Source organism: Esox lucius, chromosome 18, assembly GCF_011004845.1.
Source record: "Esox lucius isolate fEsoLuc1 chromosome 18, fEsoLuc1.pri, whole genome shotgun sequence".
NCBI lineage: Eukaryota > Metazoa > Chordata > Actinopteri > Esociformes > Esocidae > Esox > Esox lucius.
Genome location: NC_047586.1, coordinates 580941 through 596863, shown reverse-complemented (window position 1 = coordinate 596863; position 15923 = coordinate 580941). Strand labels below are relative to the sequence as shown.

The 15923-nt window shown below is 44.2% G+C and overlaps 1 protein-coding gene across 1 annotated transcript in view; it reads right to left on the bottom strand.

The window, feature by feature from the left end:
• Positions 1-5620, bottom strand: part of ptk2bb (protein tyrosine kinase 2 beta, b) — a 30230-nt gene extending 24610 nt beyond the window's left edge. Inside the window, exon 1 of the mRNA XM_013138547.4 lies at positions 5511-5620. The gene's annotated coding sequence lies outside the window, so the exon portion shown is untranslated. The remainder of the gene's footprint in view (positions 1-5510) is intronic.
• Positions 5621-15923: the final 10303 nt, after the last annotated feature.

Genomic DNA, 15923 nt, shown 5'->3' with positions numbered 1-15923 from the left:
TAACCAGAGATGAGAATATATTACAACTGTCTGTCTGTCCATGTCTGTAATCAGGGATGGGAATATATTACAACTGTCTGTCTATCTGTCCATGTCTGTAATCAGGGATAAGAATATCTTACAATTGTCTGTCTGTCTGTCTGTCCATGTCTGTAACCAGGGATGGGAATACATGTAAATGTATGGATACAAATATTATATTGTAAAATGTATTTATTTATTTCAGAGGCACGGGCAGAACAGCTGGATGTCTAAAGGTAACTGACATGTTAAGAGATGTTTACCAGGCAGACAGCCCCTCAATACCTGCAGCGTTAACCAGCGGTCTGGACTTCCTGCTCCCTGCTACACCGTGCTAAACCACGCCCATATTCTAAATGGCCCCCTCTCCTCTAAAGTGCACTGCTGTCTTCTATAGGAATCTGGTCCCAGCTAGTGAACTATGAAAAAAATAGGGTGCTGTTTTGGCCGTACACCAATGTCGCAACAATCATGCAGAAGGACGAAATCACATTTCTGTCGACCACAGTCACACGGTCCACGGTCTTCTGGACACGACTGTGTCCCACGGTCCACTGTCTTCTGGACACGGCTGGGTCACACGGTCCACTGTCTTTGGGACCACACAGTCCACGGTCTTCGGGACACGGCTGGGTCACACGGTCCACGGTCTTCAGGACACGGCTGGGTCACACGGTCCACTGTCTTTGGGACCACACAGTCCACGGTCTTCGGGACACGGCTGGGTCACACGGTCCACTGTCTTCGGGGCCACACAGTCCACGGTCTTCAGGACACGGCTGGGTCACACGGTCCACTGTCTTTGGGACCACACAGTCCACGGTCTTCGGGACACGGCTGTCTGACAGGGACAGTCTGACTTGATAAGGGACACAGAGGAAACGGGAAAACCTCCCCAACTCCCGTCTCCTAGCAACGTTATGCCATGGACTGATGTCCTCTACTCTCCACAACCACATTTAAATGTTAGTAACTTTGAATTTACTTTGTCTGGTCCATTTCTATATGTTGTCTAACAATAACACACGACACCACATTTCACAAGACATGTACATTAAATTGTCGGAAAACTTTTGTCTGAGTCACTGAGCAAGGAAGACATCTTGTAAAGGGTTAGTAATCATGTGATCAGGTGATATCCCCCCATGACTCACACGCAAAACCACGGGAGACCAGGGTGCAATCCCTGCATTGTCCTCCTATACCTGCATGTCCGTGCCTCTGTTTCCTGATGTCTAAATGAAGTCAAAAGACCATACAAACATAAAGGGTGATCCTACAATAGAAGGTAGCTAGGTTATCAGACATGTAGTAATTGAGTGGAAATTCCTCATCAGTAGATCTACAGGTGGACAGAAACAATACCGTGTGTGTGTGTTCAGAATACAGGAAAGACACATTACACAGCTAGGGAAACCCGTCAACGCATGTCTTTTCGTTATTCAGAGTTGTCATACAGCAGAGCTGTCTCAGCTTAAGCAATCACATCTCTGTTCTGAGCAAGAAATTAATCTCTGTGTTTGTGCAAATACTGTGACATGTTATAACGTGTCTATTAATAATGAGTTAAACATCTCCTTAATTACCCCCCTTAATGATGAAAAAAATATTGAGTACCGTGACGTCGCCCGGTATGGCGCAGCCGGGGCCCCACCCTGGAGCCAGGCCCGGGGTTGGGGCTCGTATGCGAGCGCCTGGTGGCCGGGCCTTCCCCCATGGGGCCCGGCCGGGCTCAGCCCGAACGGGCGACGTGGGGCCGCCCTCCCGTGGGCTCACCACCCACAGGAGGGACCATAAGGGGCCGGTGCGAAGAGGATCGGGCGGCAGTCGAAGGCAGGGGCCTAGACAACCCGATCTCTGGACACGGAAACTAGCTCTAGGGACGTGGAATGTCACCTCGCTGGCGGGGAAGGAGCCTGAGCTAGTGCGTGAGGTTGAGAGGTTCCGATTAGAGGTAGTCGGGATCACCTCTACGCACGGCTTGGGCTCTGGAACCACACTCCTTGAGAGAGGATGGACTCTTCACCACTCTGGAGTTGCCCATGGTGAGAGGCGGCGGGCTGGTGTGGGTTTGCTTATAGCTCCCCAGCTCTGCCGCCATGTGTTGGAGTTTACCCCGGTGAACGAGAGGGTCGTTTCCCTGCGCCTACGGGTCGGGGATAGGTCTCTCACTGTTGTTTGTGCCTACGGGCCGAACGGCAGTGCAGAGTACCCGACCTTCTTGGAGTCTCTGGGAGGGGTGCTGGAAAGTGCTCCGACTGGGGACTCTATTGTTCTACTGGGGGACTTCAACGCCCACGTGGGCAACGACAGTGACACCTGGAGGGGCGTGATTGGGAGGAACGGCCCCCCTGATCTGAACCCGAGTGGTGTTCAGTTATTGGACTTCTGTGCTAGTCACAGTTTGTCCATAACGAACACCATGTTCAAGCATAAGGGTGTCCATCAGTGCACGTGGCACCAGGACACCCTAGGCCGCAGGTCGATGATCGACTTTGTTGTCGTCTCATCTGACCTGCGGCCGTATGTCTTGGACACTCGGGTGAAGAGAGGGGCGGAGCTGTCAACTGATCACCACCTGGTGGTGAGTTGGATCCGATGGCGGGGGAGAAAGCTGGACAGACTCGGCAGGCCCAAGCGTACTGTAAGGGTCTGCTGGGAACGTCTGGCCGAGTCTCCTGTCAGAGAGATCTTTAACTCCCACCTCCGGCAGAGCTTCGACTGGATCCCGAGGGAGGTTGGAGATATTGAGTCCGAGTGGACCATGTTCTCCACCGCCATTGTCGAAGCGGCCGCTCGGAGCTGTGGCCGTAAGGTCTCCGGTGCCTGTCGAGGCGGCAATCCCCGAACCCGGTGGTGGACACCGGAAGTAAGGGATGCCGTCAAGCTGAAGAAGGAGTCCTATCAGGCCTGGTTGGCTTGTGGGACTCCTGACGCAGCTGACGGGTACCGACAGGCCAAGCGGGCTGCAGCCCGGGTGGTTGTGGAGGCAAAAACTCGGGCCTGGGAGGAGTTCGGTGAGGCCATGGAGAAGGACTATCGGCTGGCCTCGAAGAGATTCTGGCAAACCATCCGGCGCCTCAGGAGAGGGAAACAGTGCCCTACCAACGCTGTTTACAGTAGAGGTGGGCAGCTGTTGACCTCAACTGAGGATGTCGTCGGGCGGTGGAAGGAATACTTCGAGGATCTCCTCAATCCCGCCGTCACGTCTTCCATTGAGGAAGCAGAGGATGAGGGCTCAGAGGTGGACTCGTCCATCACCCGGGCTGAAGTCACCGAGGTGGTTAAGAAACTCCTCGGTGGCAAGGCACCGGGGGTGGATGAGATCCGCCCTGAGTACCTCAAGTCTCTGGATGTTGTGGGGCTGTCTTGGCTGACACGCCTGTGCAACATCGCGTGGCAGTCGGGGACAGTGCCTCTGGGATGGCAGACCGGGGTGGTGGTCCCTCTTTATAAGAAGGGGGACCGGAGGGTGTGTTCCAACTATAGGGGGATCACACTTCTCAGCCTCCCCGGGAAAGTCTATGCCAGGGTTCTGGAGAGGAGAATACGGCCGATAGTAGAACCTCGGATTCAGGAGGAACAGTGTGGTTTTCGTCCAGGCCGCGGAACACTGGACCAGCTCTATACCCTCTACAGGGTGATGGAGGGTTCATGGGAGTTTGCCCAACCAGTCCACATGTGTTTTGTGGATTTGGAGAAGGCATTCGACTGTGTCCCTCGTGGCATCCTGTGGAGGGTGCTTCGGGAATATGGGGTCCTGGGTCCTTTGCTAAGGGCTGTCAGGTCCCTGTACGACCGAAGCAGGAGCTTGGTCCGCATTGCCGGCAGTAAGTCAGACTTGTTCCCTGTGCATGTTGGACTCCGGCAGGGCTGCCCTTTGTCACCGGTTCTGTTCGTAATTTTTATGGACAGAATTTCTAGGCGCAGCCAGGGGCCGGAGGGTGTCAGGTTTGGGGACCACACGATTTCGTCTCTGCTCTTCGCGGATGATGTTGTCGTGTTGGCCCCTTCAAGCCAGGACCTTCAGCATGCACTTGGACGGTTTGCAGCCGAGTGTGAAGCGGTGGGGATGAAAATCAGTACCTCCAAATCCGAGGCCATGGTCCTCAGTCGGAAAAGGGTGGCTTGCCCACTTCAGGTTGGTGGAGAGTGCCTGCCTCAAGTGGAGGAGTTTAAGTATCTAGGGGTCCTGTTCACGAGTGAGGGAAGGATGGAACGGGAGATTGACAGACGGATCGGTGCAGCTTCTGCAGTAATGCGGTCGATGTATCGGTCTGTCGTGGTGAAGAAAGAGCTGAGCCGCAAGGCGAAGCTCTCGATTTACCGGTCAATCTACGTTCCTACTCTCACCTATGGTCATGAGCTTTGGGTCATGACCGAAAGGACAAGATCCCGGATACAGGCGGCCGAAATGAGCTTTCTCCGCAGGGTGGCTGGGCGATCCCTTAGAGATAGGGTGAGAAGCTCGGTCACCCGGGAGGAGCTCAGAGTAGAGCCGCTGCTCCTCCACATCGAGAGGGGTCAGCTGAGGTGGCTTGGGCATCTGTTTCGGATGCCTCCGGAACGCCTTCCTGGGAAGGTGTTCCGGTCCCGTCCCACCGGGAAGAGACCCCGGGGAAGACCTAGGACACGCTGGAGGGACTATGTCTCCCGGCTGGCCTGGGAACGCCTCGGTGTCCCCCCGGAAGAGCTGGAGGAAGTGTCTGGGGAGAGGGAAGTCTGGGCATCCCTGCTTAGACTGCTGCCCCCGCGACCCGGCCCCGGATTAAGCGGAAGATGATGCGATCTCCTTAATTATAACGTTAATTGGTTACACCATTCTACAGGTAACTGCAATAATACCGTTTACGCGTCCAGAACGTTTTCCAGACTGAAAAGCAATGTCTTAAAACGGACACTAAAACCCCCTATCGAACTTAGTTGTTAGAAAATGAATCCAAAAAAGTTGTTTGTAGAACTGCTTTAGAGAGTGTACAGAACATCAGCAACAAGCGTTACACCATAACCCAAGACACTGGAATGCGTGCCAAAATGTTTACCTGCACAGACTTGCAGCAATAACGGAGATTCTCTCAACTTAACATTGATAGAAAATGGAATGTATGCAATTTCACACTTTGCACATATGCTCTTCGATGTTGAATTCATGAAACCGAAATATTCATTTTGTACACTCCATATTTGTTTATACAGTCAAAAATATAAATCTGTAGTCTAATGGCAAATTATCTCAGGAATAAGTTTTTTCACACGTAATTTAAACACGTCACATATATGTAGACTGTAATACCAAAACGATCGCGATATTTTTTATTTTAAATGACTACTGAAAAGTAGGCTGAACAATCGTTGTTAACATTCGATATATCATGAACATATTACGTTCCGCGGTGCACCTGAAGTTGAAGAGTACACCTGACAGTAGTAAAAACGATAAAAAAATAAGAAGAACTCTAACAGTGAGTTCTAGAGAATTTGTGGCCTACCTGCTTTGATGACATTCACGAACCTCTGCGCGGAAATATAGTATTTTCTATAGATCCGCCCGTATGCCTGACTGATTGAAACTCGAAAAAAATGTAGACCTACTCCACCAGGTATTTACCAAGCCACTCCCAGTCCCTAACTGGAGCACTTCCTTATTTCTGTGGCATCGGCTTCTCTCTCTCTCTCTCTCTCTCTCTCTGGCAAATAACGGTCATGCCATTGGTGAAACGTTATCAGAAGGGATCAGTAGTTACTACGGTCGGACGGACAGTGGATATTGTAGTGTCTGTAGCCTAGTAGTTATTTGACATGCATACAAACTGTATATAGCAATGCCCTTTTTAGACAAAGTAGGGAATGCATACATTTACATACTGCCCACCGTGGGAATCAGTGAATTGTGACTACCGTGACGTTTCAAAAGGACTACAGAGGTCATTCATGAATTATTCTCAGGTTTTTAAGGGTATAGTTGTACATAGCTGGTTGGTTTCACCATTTACACAACATCACCTGTGTACATAAAAAAAAAAGAAAACAATGTTTCCAAATAAATATCACTTGCTTCTAATACATGCCTAAAGACAGTCACCCACTGAGACCTGCATACGCATGTTGTGTTCTCTGGTGATGCCCGGCTGGGCCTTTAGCCAAACTGTCTTCAGTTGTTTTTTTAAGTTATTTTTGCCATAAAAATCATCTTTAGCAAACTACACAATTGAAGTGCTGCATAACACTCTATATGATTATATTTCAGTTCTTTTGCTTCTCCACACTTTCCTCTTGCCTTCACTCGGAGGTACATGTCTCATTGTTGGTGAGCATTCCCTGGGCACCCACTGCAGAGTTCTTCCTTAGTCTACCAGGTTGTTAGTGATTGCTGAGCTACCCAAGGCATGCATTCTTTCTTTTTAATAATGTTCCAAACTATGTTCAGATTTTGTTGTTGAGTCCAAAGCACTAGATGGTGCTATAGATATACAAAAAAAACCCACTAAAAGTGTCTAACTGGAAGTGCAAATAGAAGAGGGCAGGAAACGTAAAATTATTAAGTATAGCATATGTTATAAGTGGAATATATTGATGTGCAATGAAGGCAAATAGAGGAGGGCAGGGTATCTGGGGTGCAGTTTGGGCATCTGGGATGTAGTGTGGGCATCTGGGGTGCAGTGTGGGCATCTGGGGTGCAGTGAGCATCTAAGTAAAAATAGAAGAGGACAGAAAATGTACAGGTATTTACAAGTATTAAGTATATGTATAGATGAGCAATACAGTACAAATGGCAATACTAAATGTCCAATTAAGGCAAATAGAGGAAGGCAGACATTTTACAAGTATTAAGTATAGTGTATGTTAATTGGGTTAACAGTTGTGTGGGTACAAATGGCAATTCTAAATGGTATACAAGATGTGCAGTTGAGGCAAATTGAAGGAGAAAGGTAACATGTGCAACTGGGATGCAGAGATAGTGGCAATGAGGTCCCTATGGTAAATATATATACACATATATGCATGGATGTAGCACAAAATTCTGGGCCCTGTACATAGGCGGTCTCTGAGGGCCCCTCCCCACTTTATACAAGATTCAAAAAAATTTGAGGGCCCCTCTACACATTAGGGCCCTATATACTTAGTTCCCCTTTTCCCCCCAGTCCAACGCCCCTGCATATATGTAACAACTGTAAACATGCAAGTATGATGACAATTCTAGATGTGCAAAGAGACTAACTGAATGTGCAAGGTGCATGTACAACTGGAATGCAGGGATAGCAGCAGTGAGGTTCCTGAGGTAGACATGTACATGTAACAACCGAAAACCTCCATTATCAGGCTTTGCAAGGCAGTGTCAGAGTATTACAAGGGAGTAGTGCAACAAGGTCCTTGAGAGGCGAGAGGGGGTGGTTACTGATGGGTCACAGAATTCACAGAGTTCTCTGGGTCACAGAGTTCAGCAGGGTAACAGTGGATGGAAAGAAACTGTTCCTGAGTCTGCTTGTGCGGGAATGAAGAGACCCGTTTCACCTGCCTCATGGGAGGAGGGCAAACAGTTTGCGGCCTGGGTGTGAAGGGTCCCTGATGATGCCGCACGCCCTGCGCAGACACCGCTTGCGCTGGAGGTCTACGATGGCAGGATGCTGGGCACCAGTGATGCGCTGGAGGTCTACGATGGCAGGATGCTGGGCACCAGTGATGTGCTGGAGGTCTACGATGGCAGGATGCTGGGCACCAGTGATGTGCTGGGTGGTTTTCACCGCATGTTGTAGGGCGTTCTGATTGGTTAAGGGGCAACCACTAAACCACACTGTGGCGCAGTTTGTCAGAATGCTCTCGATTGTGCAACAGTAAAAGTTTGCAAGGATCTTGGAGGACAGGGATCTTTCTTCAGCCTCCTCAAAATGCACAGGCACTGCTGCACCTTTTTGACCAAGGCTGAGGTGTTGAGGTTCCAGTAGAGGTCCTTGGAGATTACACTGGTACAGTGGGCCCTGGGTTCCTCCTGGTGCAGGACAATGCCTGGCCTCATGAGTCCAGAATGGGTAGGCAATTCCTGGATGACGAAGGCATTGATGCCATTGACAGGCCCCCATGTTCCCCAGACCTGAATCCAATTGAAATCCTCTCGAACATTATGGATTGGTGTATCTCACGCCACCAAGTAGCACCACATATTGTCCAGGAGCTCACTGATGCCCTGATCCAGGTCTGGGAGGAGATCCCCCAGGACTCCATCCACCGTCTCATCAGGAGCATGGCTAGACATTGTCAGGAGTGCATACAGGCACATGGGGGCCAAACACACCACTGTCACATTATGAGTTACTGTGATGAAATCTACGCAAGTTGGAACAGCCTGTGATTTCAATTGTTTACTTAGATTTTCGGTGTGAGGTTGAATCCAGCCCTCAATCGGTTGGTCAATTTTGTTTCCATTGACCGTTGTTAAATAATTTTGTTATCACTGAATTACACAATGTACACTAAAGACTTTTATCTTAAATATAATTTGTTCATCGAGATCCGATGTGTGATTTCAGTGTTCCCTTAATTTATTTAAGCAGTGTAGTTCAGCAGACACTCACCACAACAGCTTTGTTTACCATCATCTGCTCAGGGACCAACAGGCTTGCAGTTACCGGCCCAGTGCTTCAATCAGCAGACTTTCTGTCAGCAGTTGGCTTTCCAACTCTTATCATACATGCCACTTCAGTCAGAATGGGCAGGTAGAGATTTGAACACATGACCAGTAATCCAAAGGTCGCTAGATCAAACCAACATGTAGAACAGCCGGTTAAACATCTTCATTTCCTTGACCAAGAAAGTAGCAAGACATTGGATATTAGTGTTTGCTAACATTATACAACAAATGGAGTAAGGATTGTCATAGAATGTGGTAAAGAGGCAAGAGTAGCTGTAATAGACTGCCATAGCTGTAGCTTCAGTTCATCTATAGCAGGCTGCCAGGGAAGGAGGTTGGCATGGCTGTTTGTGTACTAGACTGACAGCTGCTATGCAGGTTCATGTCTAGGGCAGGAGAGGGCATGAATAAGCCCCACCCAGCACTCACACATCACCAGTGCCACGCCAATACAATGATTTAATGTAAAATCTCGATACTTTTTTTTCACAATATTGCATCGATATTCGGATCTCTAGAATCAATGTTTATTTATTTAAAATGATGTTGAGGTGAGTAAGAAATAAACTGTGGCTATAAGTTTTGTGTTGTCCATACTTTATGCTGTGAAATGTTGGTAGTATCTTTTAGATGACAACAGCAACGCTGTCGGGATAACTTGATAGACAAGCACATCAGCGTGGAGCTCTAATGGTTGCTTGCTCAGTGTTGTAACGGCAAGCGTAGAAGTAGCTGTGTAGCCGCCTGACTAATTGGTTGTTCTCTTGCGTTTCTTCCGATTTCATTCAAATATGGAAAATGCCATTGCAGCAACAAGCTCTTACTTTCACTAGCTAGCCAAGAAGCAGTAACGTTGTGCTTCGCTGACCACGTTGTCACTTGATCGCGATGATGTCCTGCATCTGCCACAAGATGTCCGCCACATACTTCCCCTTATCATTTATAAAACATGTGTATGTCTTGAGATTTGCCTTGTGCTTGCTTTATTATGATCATATTAGCTGTACAGGCCTAATAGGACTGCTGGCTCAATCTCGTATATATTGTTTAATGCAAACTTTGACGTTTGTTCTTTCTATTGATTGTTAATGGGAGAATTCTTTTTTTTATTCCAAGTTACATTAATGTGTTGTCAAATTAAAGAGTATGTGCTCTTTAAAACAAAGTTAACTTGTAATTGTAATTTCGTTTTTGTGCTACATCCGTTTGTTTGAAATGCGTGAGAAAATTATCTTTATTTTGAGAATTGTCAGTATTCAACCATCGCATTCTAAAATTCTGTTGGGGTCTAAAAGTAATTTCAAATTGAGTGGTTGTTTTTTTATTTAAGATTGTCCTTTCAAGTATATAGCCTTGTATTATTTGAGGTTTTTCTTTAGCACTTCAGTATGTATTGTGATTCAGTTGTGATATTGTGATGAATCATGATGTATTGAATTGTAACATGTGTATCGTGATATGTATTGTATCACAAGGTACATGCCAATACCCACCCGTGCAGTACCCACCCAGCACCACAATATTCATGTTTTTTCATGCCAGAGATCATAAATGTGGTGGTCTCTTGCATTTACAGTTTTTCTCATTCGCTTTGTGCATTTCTTAGATCAAAAGTGCAATTCTTGATACTACTTGTACAAATTCCAAATCATCAAGTCACATCATTAAAGCAATTTCTTATTCCTTTGAACAAATTGCAATTGTTTTTGTACATATTGCAATTGATAATGTACAAGTGTCAGCTTTTTTCCACATTTTCAATTGGTCATGTTGATCAAAATATAGTAGATGGTTTTCTGTTGAATAGTCTTACCCCTCAAAACATCTAGGCATTAGTTCCTTGCATAAGTCATTACATGCAAAATTGTTGAACTATTTCTCATAAACTGTCAAGCATAGTTTTACACATTTCTATTAGACCTTTTGCTATGGTACCAGTATGTACAGGTAAAACATATATCTATGTAACTACTTTACAGCAACATGTTATAGTGATACATAGTATAGTAAGCATAAACTGCACACATTTCCATTGCTGTGGAAGGAACATGCAATATATGTACATTTTATGTCTTCCTTACCAAAACCAATTCAACTGTGTTCTGGGATATAGTGTATAATGGAGTTGGAATCAAGTGAACCCTCTCACAACTTTGTATACGTGGATGAGGCTGGCTTCAACCTGACCAAATGCAGAAGGCGGGGTCGGAATATCATCAGAGCGACTGTGGATTTGCCAGGCCAACGGGGAGGAAATATCACCATGTGTGCTGCTATTTCGGAGCATAGTGTCCTAACCCATATTCCCCTTATAGGGCCATACAACACCCAGCATCTACTCACCTTTTTAGAGACTCTCTACAGGGCTTTCATCCCTGATGATGAGAGGGGTCTGTTTAGAGAGGATTTGCCAAAGTATGTGGTCATTTGTGATAATGTGAGTTTCCATCGATCAAACATCATAAGGAAATGGTTTGTGACCCACCCGAGGATGCTCATAGAATTCCTCCCACCTTATTCACCATTCCTTAACCCAATTGAGGAGTTCTTTTCAGCATGGAGGTGGAAGGTGTACGATCGTCAGCCACACACACAGATGACCCTGCTGGCTGCAATGGATGCAGCTTGTGAGGACATCACAGAAGACCCCTGCAGAGGATGGATAAGGCATTCCAAAAGATTCTTTCCACTTTGCATTGCAAGGGAAAATATCCGGTGTGATGTGGATGAGAATATGTGGGCCGACAGACAGGAACGTCTGGATGTGTAGAGACAGCACTAGAACAGTGCTGCGGGCAAAGTTGTGCCTAATTTAGTTTTATTTCCTTTGTGCCACTTGTCTTTTTCTTACTGTAAATTAATTAATAGTACTGTTGAAATTGATATATGCCATAGAAGTGCAGCCTTGTGCATTTTCAATACAGTAACTGTCATCCAAACTGTAGCCTAAGTTTACTTCAGGTAATACTGTCAAAGTACACAGTTACATTGACAACATGCCTAAACATTTTGACGACCTTGTTTGTGAACAATGACTCAATGACCTATCATTCTGATGACAGTGACATGATCATTGGCATGAGTATTTACTTTTGAGAGATACTAAGGACTTTAAGTGACTGACTGGCTTATATATTGTATATTGCAGTTTGTAAAAATTGTTCTGAGAAATGCACTTATTATTTTGCACTTGTTAGGGATGATGTGAAAAACACACCAAAGCGACTGAGAAAAACTAATTAAGCAGGGTTGTGGACCTATCTGGGGTTTTTGTTTTTCCATTTGGCCAGTAGAGGACTCTCATACATTGGTTACCGTTTTTCTCAATCACTGACTCAAACCTTGAATGACAGTTGTATTTTTCAAAACAATATGTTCAAATCTCAGAACAAATAGCTTCTTATTCACACCAGATTTGAATTTCTTGTTAATTTAAGCAAATTGCACAAGTTTTCACACATTTGTGCAAAAGCGTAAGTACAAATGTCTACAATAGGCACAATACCTACTCATGGCTTGCTGATCAAAACTCATGAGTTGATTCTCCGTGAAATTGTCATACTCTTCACAACTTCTAAACTTTCTTTAATCGTTTCAGTCATCACATGCAAAATTATCCATTCAATTATCAAAATATGTCAGACATACATGTATATTCCCTAAATATCTATGACATGGAATGTTGTGATATCTGATTAATTGGTAAACTACCTGCCAGGTGACACAGTAACGAAATATGAATCACCAGGGAAAACATTAGTTGTGATGTTGATGAAAATCTCTTCCCAGACAAACAAGAGAGAGAGGATGTCCACCAAGATAATGGGAACTTGTAGTGTTACGTACAGTGAGGAGGTGCAATTCGTTGTGTTTTTACAGAATTACCACAGGTTTTTTCATTGTTGTTGCCATTTTCTTTTTTCATGGATGTCATTTTGTGCCGAATGTTCTGCTCACTCTCTATGACTTTATATGTAAGAAATAGACATGCAAATGTAACACATGGCTAAATTAACTGTATACATACACATTTGCATATCCTTTTTCTGTGTGCCACATAAGTGTACAGAACTCACATTTCCCAGTAAAATGTTCCCACTGTTGAAATGGGTATCTAAAAAGCTGTGTGATACACACCAGCATTCAGCTAGACAAAAAAGTAGAACAAAAATGTAAATATAACAAACATTTCCAGTGTCGACTGCCATGGTGAAAAAACATCTAAACATTTTGACCTTTTTTTTTTTTTTTAACTCTTAATTTTGGTGGCATTTGACAATTTACTGACTCAATAACTATGTTTTGCAAGAATTAAATGTTTTGGGTGAGTTACTACATTTAGCAGAAATGGCATAGAGTTGTGATGTCCCATGAAACAGTTGTGACGATTGTACTTACAGTTTAGAGAATGTTAAGACTGCCAAAGTGATTTTGCTTTCATTTGGTTTGAAAACATCTTTCATCTCAAGATCAGAGATTCAACCACTAAGTTTTTGTTGAAATTCAATGAGTACATTGGTTTAGTCATCAAGACAAAACACGGTGATATTCTCTCAGTTCAGTCATTGCAATAATCAGTTAGTCTAAGACTGACCAAACAATAGAAGACACGTCTTTCAAAATGACTCTTTCAAGTGCTAAAGGTGATCTGTTACAGTTTATTTCACTGTTTTCACATTAGGTGAAATTCTGACTGTACATTACCAATCAAAACTGACAGAAAATATTTTCCATAATTTCAATCCCATAATCAAGTGTGGTCAATAAAGACATGTTCTATAATCTTCTATTCAAAGAAAGTCACTTTTATTGCAACATGTTTTTTTTGTCTTATCAATTATAACAAATACTATCAGAAAGAAATATCAGTGTTTAGCACACAACACTAATGTGCGTCAATTCTTTCTTGGGCATTTGGCCATGATATCTTGCCTATGTCACAATGAATACCGTCATTTTTCATGAACTGTGGGAAAAATATTTTGGCATGGCAAATCCAAATATGACATTGGTCAGCAGTGATGTCATGACATGTCTTATTCATGGGCTGAAGGAGGGTGACATGCTCATGGGGATGGTGGTCCTAGATCTTCAACCTTCATAATGAAAACGAGATTATGGGGCAAGTCGAGGGTCAGGAATCATGGATTGGCCCAAAACTATTTCTGAATCACCTCTGAATGGTAGAACCTAACATTGTTCAACAGAATTTCATTGAGGAACCCAAAGAGCTGTGCAGCCACAGCATTGAAAGACCCAGGAAGTGTCTTATGTCCTACCAGCCCATCTTCAGATCATGGATACACACAGGAATATGTTTCTCCCATGTTGTCCAGGCACATGGACAGGTGCTCATTGACCAATGATACTGCACAGCCTGCTTTATCAACTACGATGTACTTGTGTTGGTTCACAGCAGTTCAGTTTATAGTTTTGACCCTGTTCAGGGGTTCTCTGATTTATTCCTGTCTATTCTACTCCATGTTGAAAGACATTGCCAGTGTTTATATGGTTTATATGCTTACCAGTTGTGGTTACTTCTATGGATGGCAATCATGTCCTGTTTATGACAGTATTGTATATAGGCAATGCAGTGGTCTTTTGTGGCTCACACTACCAACACCAAGGTTGTGGGTTTGAATCCTTCTGAGGTCACCGATGCGATTCTGTACTTTTCAATTGGAAAGTTGCAGACAAAACAATGTAAAATACATACAGTTTAATAACTAAATGTTTGAGTGATGATCAATTGGGAACAATGAGCATAGTGTTAGTAAAAGGTATTTGAACAATAGAAAAGAAAATCTTATCAAAGGTGATGCATGTACTCTGAACATAATTTATTTCAATGTGAAACATGTCTTTCTAGATGTTTTTTGTACTCAGTCAATGTCATATATACTTGTTGTGAAAAAAGTAATTTTTTGATCTTTAGTTTTTTTTGTCAAGAGTGGTGTAATGTTACCACAAAAAAAAGTACAACAAAAACTGTAATACCTACCGCACATAAAACATGAAGTATTCATAGAAGATGAATGCTCCAGATCTACCCCATTCATTCATTGTAGCAGATTGGGGTATGTTGATGACAGTGTCAAATAAGTTTTTTACAAAATTGCTGAACACTGGAATTTATTAGCAATTTGCTTTTTGCAGAGCAATGATGATAGCTTATAGTTAGGTTAGGTTCAAGGCTCTGAGTCAGGTTTAGGTCTCAACAAGGATAGAAAGACAAACGTGTGTGTGTGTTCAGTAAACACAGTCCACCTTAAGGGCAGTTCTCCAGAAGGCTTTGGGTGTGAAGTGGACACATGGAATGCTTTGATGTAATATAGTACCAACGCCCCGATCCTTTCCAGCCCCCACGCCCATGTCCACTCACCCCCAACGCCCCGGTCGTTACATTCAATACATCACAATATCACAACTGAATCACGATACTAAAGTGCTAAAGAACCTCAAATAATATTAGGCTATATACTTGAAAGGATAATCTTTAGCTAATCCCCAATGGGCAACCCCTAATAAAAAAAGAAACACTCGATTTGAACTGACTTAGAACTTCTTCATTTGATCATATAGACCCCAACAGAATTCTTGAATGTGGCTGTTGAATACTGAAAATTCTCAAAATAAAGAATATTTTCTCACACATTTCAAACAGTTACAAGTTAACTTTGTTTTAAAGAGCACGTACTCTTCTTTAATTTGACAACACGTTAATGTAACTTGGAATGATATATTTAGTTTTATCTCACTAACAGTCAATAGTAAGAACAAACGTCTAAGTTTGCATAAAACGATATATTGGGACAAGATTGAGCCAGCAGTCCTATTAGGCCTGTACAGCTAATATGCACAAGGCAAATCTCAAGACATACACATGTTTTATAAATGATAAGGGGAAGTATGTGGCGGACATCTTGTGGCAGATGCAGGACATCATCGCGATCAAGTGACAACGTGGTCAGCGAAGCACAACGTTACTGCTTCTTGGCTAGCTAGTGAAAGTAAGAGCTTGTTGCTGCACAAGCAAAACATTTGCAGGCAGACAACTTTATTTCAGTCTAACAGACGAAACAAACCGGACAATTAGTTTAGCAATGTCATTTTCCATATTTGAATGAAATCGGAAGAAACGCGAGAGAACAACCAATTAGTCAGGCGGCTACACAGCTACTTCTACGCTTGCCGTTACAACACTGAGCAAGCAACCATTAGAGCTCCACGCTGATGTGCTTGTCTATCAAGTTATCCCGACAGCGTTGCTGTTGTC